Source organism: Salmo salar, chromosome ssa12 (assembly GCF_905237065.1).
Source record: "Salmo salar chromosome ssa12, Ssal_v3.1, whole genome shotgun sequence".
NCBI classification, from domain to species: Eukaryota; Metazoa; Chordata; class Actinopteri; order Salmoniformes; family Salmonidae; genus Salmo; species Salmo salar.
In genome coordinates this window covers 37,652,596-37,658,714 of record NC_059453.1, presented here as the reverse complement: position 1 = coordinate 37,658,714, position 6,119 = coordinate 37,652,596, and positions in this window count along the sequence as shown.

Below are 6,119 nucleotides of genomic sequence, written 5' to 3'. Positions count from 1 at the left end.
AATAATTTGAGTGCAACATTCCCTACATCAATGTATATTATGAGCAATTTGAGGGATATGGAAATTACATCTACATTTTGACAAAGTCCGCATTCTTACTTGATAGCCTAGGCAGCCGATAGTGGGCGCTAGATCTGCATTATCATCTAGGTTTGATGTGCCCAGCTGGTAATACACTCGTGTACCCCATGGACCAGCTCATACATAAAGCATCATCACTTTCAGGCTGCAAAGGCATCATTTCCCTCCTTAACTAAATTTAATGGCGGGCCGACCCCCCCCCCCCCCCAAAAAAAACGGGAAAAATATTTCTACTGTCTTAATAAAACAACATTTTTCACCAACATTTTCTGTTTTTCTGACATTTTAGGATGTTGCACACCCTTGGCTTACTTGAGGTGGCTAATATTTGTGTTGTGACATTTCTACAAACCAAATAATATCCTCAAAACTCTATAATGTTATTTCTTAGCATATTAATTAACAATAGTCTAAATAAAAATATGTATTGCTATGGAGCTGTTTTAGATATTTTTTTCTACACTGAACAAAAATATAAATGCAACATACAACAATTTCAAAGATTTTACTGAGCTACAGTTCATATAAAATATCAAAACTGTTCGCTGCTCTGGCACCCCAATGGTGGAACAAGCTCCCTCACGACGCCAGGATAGCGGAGTCAATCACCACCTTCCGGAGACACCTGAAACCCCACCTCTTTAAGGAATACCTAGGATAGGATAAAGTAATCCTTCTAACCCCCCCCTTAAAAGATTTAGATGCACTATTGTAAAGTGGTTGTTCCACTGGATATCATAAGGTGAATGCACCAATTTGTAAGTCGCTCTGGATAAGAGCGTCTGCTAAATGACTTAAATGTAAATGTAAAATGTAAATGTAATATAAGGAAATCAGTCAATTGCAATAAACGCCCTAATCTATGGATTTCACATGACTGGGAATACAGATATGTATCTGTTGGTCACAAGGTAAATGGCCCACCTCGGGTTCGTGCCGTGGGGGAGAACTTCGTGGGCTATACTCGGCCTTGTCTCAGGGTAGTAGGTTGGTGGTTGAAGATATCCCTCTAGTGGTGTGGGGGCTGTGCTTTGGCAAAGTGGGTGGGGTTATATCCTGCCTGTTTGGCCCTGTCCGGACAGGGACACAGTGTCTCCCGACCCCTCCTGTATTTATCCTGCAATAGTTTGTGTTGGGGGGCTAGGGTCAGTCTGTTATATCTGGAGTAGTTCTCCTGTCTTATCCGGTGTCCTGTATGAATTTAAGTATGCTCCCTCTAATTCTCTCTCTCTTCTCTCGGAGTACCTGAGCCCTAGGAACATGCCTCAGGACTACCTGGCCTGATGACTCCTTGCTGTCCCCAGTCCACCTGGTCATGCTGCTGCTCCAGTTTCAACTGTTCTGCCTGCGGCTATTGAATCCTGACTTGTTCACTGGACGTGCTACCTGTCCCCGACCTGCTGTTTTGGACTCTCTCTCTCTACCGCACCTGCTGTCTCTAACTCTGAATGATCGGCAATGAAAAGCCAACTGACATTTACTCCTGAGGTTATGACCTGTTGCATCCTCTACAACCACTGTGATTATTATTATCTGACCCTGCTGGTCATCTATGAATGTTTGAACATCTTGGCCATGTTCTGTTATAATCTCTACCTGGCACAGCGAGAAGAGGACTGGCAACCCCTCAGAGCGTGGTTCCTCTCTACGTTTCTTCCTAGGTTCCGGCCTTTCTAGGGAGTTTTTCCTAGCCACCGTGCTTCTACATCTGCATTGCTTGCTGTTTGGGGTTTTAGGCTGGGTTTCTGTACAGCACTTTGTGACATCGGCTGATGTAAAAAGGGCTTTATAAATACATTTGATTGATTGATTGATTGAGATACCTTAAAAAAAGGTAGGGACGTGGATCAGAAAACCAGTCAGTGTGACCACCATTTGCCTCATGCAGCGTGACACATCTCCTTCGCATAGAGTTGATCAGGCTGATGATTGTGGCCTGCGAAATGTTGTCCCACTCTGTGCGAAGTTAGTGGATATTGGCGGGAACTGGAACACGCTGTAGTACACGTCGATCCAGAGCATCCCAAACATCCTCAATGGTGAGTATGCAGGCCATGGAAGAACTGGGAAATGTTCCGTTTCCAGAAATTGTATACTGACCTTGTGACATGGGGCTCTGCATTATCATGCGGAAACATGAGGTGATAGTGGCGGATGTATGGCATGACAATGGGCCTCAGGATCTCGTCGCGGTATCTCTGTGCATTCAAATTGCTATTGACAAAATGCAATTGTGTTCGTTGTCCGTAGCTTATGCCTGTCCATACCGTAACCCCACCACCAACATGGGGCACTCTGTTCACAACGTTGACATCAGCAAACTGCTCACCCACACGACGCCATCTGCCCGGTACAGTTGAAAACGGGATTCATCTGTGAAGAGCATACTTCTCCAGCATGCCAGTGACCATCGAAGGTGAGCATTTGCCCACTGAAGTCAGTCACAATGCCAAACTGCAGTCAGGTCAAGACCCTGGATAGCAGGCAGATGAGCTTCCCTGAGACGCTTTCTGACAGTTTGTGCAGAAATTGTTGTCCGGGTGGCTGGTCTCAGATGATCGCGCAGGTGAAGAAGCCGTATGTGAAGGTCCTGGGCTAGCGTGGTTACACGTGGTCCACGGTTGTGAGGCCGGTTGAACGTACTGCCAAATTCTTTCAAACAACGTGGAGGTGGCTTATGGTAGAGAAATGAACATACAATTATCTGGCAACAGCTCTGGTGGACATTCCTGCAGTCAACATGCTAATTGCACGCTCCCTCAAAACTTGAGATATCTGTGGCATTGTGTTGTGTGACAACCCCATTTTAGAGTTGCCTTTTATTCTCGCCAGCACAAGGTGCACCTGTGTAATGATCATGTTGTTTAATGAGCTCCTTGATATCCCACACTTGTCAAGTGGGTGGATTATCTTGGCAAAGGAGAATTGCTCGCTAACAGGGATGTAAACAAATTTGTGCACATTTTTGAGAAATAAGCTTTTTGTATGTATGGAACATTTCTGGGATCTTTTATTTCAGCTCGTGAAACATGGGACCAACACTTCACATGTTGCGTTTATATTTTTGTTCAATATATTTACAGTGCATTCTGAAAATGTTCAGACCCTTGACTTTTTCCACACTTTGGAACGTTACAGCCTTATTCTAAAATTTATGAAATTGTTTTTTCCCCTCAACAATCTACACACAATACCCCATAATGACAAAGCAAAAACAGTTTTTTAGAAATGGTTGCAAATGTATTCAAAATAAAGAACTGAAATGTCACATTTACATAAGTATTCAGACCCATTACTCAGTACTTTGTTGAAGCACCTTTGGCAGCAAATTACCCAATTCTTATGTTGAAGCATGTCGGGGTAGGTTCCTTGATCCTTGTCAATCATTGGTGAAATCAGCAGTCAGACAATATCTTCTTTAAGTAAATCAATCAAACCTTTATTAATGCAATTGCAGACAGAAGTTAACAATGGAAACACAGCATGTATGTCTCAGAGTAAGTTCTGCGACCAAGCAAAGGGCGCATCGGATTATATACCTGTGATCACTCCCTGGTGGTGTGATCACCTACATCAATGTATATGTCCAATGAGTTGAGGTTATCTTAATGCAGATACCTAGAACAGTAGTTTCTCTAAATTCTAAGTATCATCAGCATTTTCCACTGTCGCACGAGATCAAAGTGGCCAACCTAGACAGTGTTTACTTCTCAGCTCTTTACCTAGTTCTGGCCTGTCTCTCGCCTAGCCTGCAGGTACGTTCTTGCAACAGCTAGGGCATAACTGCAATGACTAATATAGATAGCTTGTGCAAAGTATAGTGGCAGAGTTCAGACACATCGCAACAGTATAATAGTGAGATCTGCTATTATAAGGCCTGTACCAAGCAAATGCGTCTTAAGGTCCCCTTAATCAATAATGAGGAGGGTCTTTGGGACCCTTCCCCTACAAGCACCTTTGGCAGCTGCCCCCACCATGCTTCACCGTAGGGATGGTGCCAGGTTTCCTACAGACGTGACGCTTGGCAGTCAGGCCAAAGAGTTCAATCTTGGTTTCATCAGACCAGATAATCTTTTTTCTCATGGTCTGAGTCCTTTAGGTGCCTTTTGACAAACTCCAAGCGGGCTGTCATGTGCCTTTTACTGAGGAGTGGCTTCCGTCAGGCCACTACCATAAAAGTCTGATTGGTGGAGTGCTGCAGAGATGGTTGTCCTTCAGGTAAAGGTTCTCCCGTCTCCACAAAGGAACTCTGGAGCTCTGTTAGAATGACCATTGGATTCTTAGTCACCTCCCTGACCAAGGCTCTTCTCCCCCGATTACCCAGTTTGGCCGGGCGGCCAGCTCTAGAAAGAGTCTTGTTGGTTCCAAACTTTTTCCATTTAAGAATGATGGAGGCCACTCTGTTCTTGGGGACCTACAATGCTGCGGACATTTTTTGGTACCCTTCCCCAGATCTGTGCCTCGACACAATCCTGTCTCGGAGCTGTACTGACAATTCCTTCGACCTCATGGCTTGGTTTTTGCTCTGACATGCACTATCAACTGTGGGACCTTATATAAACAGGTGTGCCTTTCCAAATCATGTCCAATTTACCACAGGTGTACTCCAATCAAGTTCTAGAAACATCTCAAGAATCAATGGAAACAGGATGAACCCGAGATCAAAATTTCGAGTCTCATAGCAAAGGGTCTGAATACTTATGTAAATAAATTAGCTACATTTTCTAAGAACCTGTTTTCACTTTGTCATTCTAGGGTATTGTATCTAGATTGATGAGGGAAAACATATTTAGTCAATTTTAGAGTAAGGCTGTAATGTAACAAAATGTGGGAAAAGGGAAGGGATCTGAATACTTTCCTAATGCACTGTAGGTAGGTGATAGAAATGGCTTACTATTCCTCGCCAGGAGAGGGCGTAATCCCCTTGTGGGATGAAAAGTACTTGACCTAGGCCAAGGAGGGTTGTGGAATCATTCAGGTCCCAGACAGTCTTGAAGGTAGCTATTGAAGTGATACGTTTTTTAAGGTGAGCAGAGTTGGATTAAACATTCACGTTAGAGGTAGCAGGTAGCCTAGCTGTTAAGCGAGTTGGGCCAGTAAACGATACTGTCTCTGTTTGAAGGTTGTGGATCTTCCACAAGGATAACAATCCCAAACAAGCATCAAAAGCAACTTGGAATGGTTGAAGAAACAAGGAGGGGCCAGTGGAGAGTCCAGGCCTGAATCACATCCATTATCTATGGTGAAAGCTGAAAACAGCAGTTGGTGGAGGGCACCCCTCAAACATTGAAGAATTAGAGCAGTTTTCTCCTGAAGTGGGCCAAATTGCCAGTAGAAAGGTGCAGCAAGGTCATTGATGGCTACAAGAAACATTTGTTGACAGTGATCTTGGCCAAAGGCTGTGCAAACAAGTATGAGTGCCAGAGAGACAATAATTTAGTCCATGCTATTTGTCTTTATTTTCTCAATCAATATTCTAAACTTAAGTTTACAACAAACAAAAAAATTCTGCCATGTTGAAAGTTCAATAACAAGGTGTGGAGAAAAGTTTATTTTTAATTTCAATTTATTTTAGAGGAAATAGGGGATTATTTAAGAAAGTTCAGGGGTGCCAATATATTTGGAAGCAACTGTATATCCAAGACTAAAGTGTCAGCTGAGATTACACATAAACATTCTCCAAATTACTATGATGGATCATACATGAATCATCACTGCTGAAGTGAAGGCCATCATCTCTTGGAGAATGCTACTTTTTTACTAGCTTTGCGACAGTATCAAAAATACATTTTGGATTGTTCTTATTCTCAATTAGGTTTGAAAAATAGGCTGATCAAGCAGCAGTGAGGGTTCTTCGATATTGCACAGTACTGTCTTTCCAAGCTACTTGGAAGACTTCCAGTTTGGTGGAGCACCATTTCCGTTCCAATTTTCTGGAAGCTTGTTTCCGGGCTCGAGTATTTTCTGTATACCAGGGAGCTCATTTCTTGTGACAAATGTTTGTTTTTAGGGGTGCGACAGCATCTAGGGTATTAGAT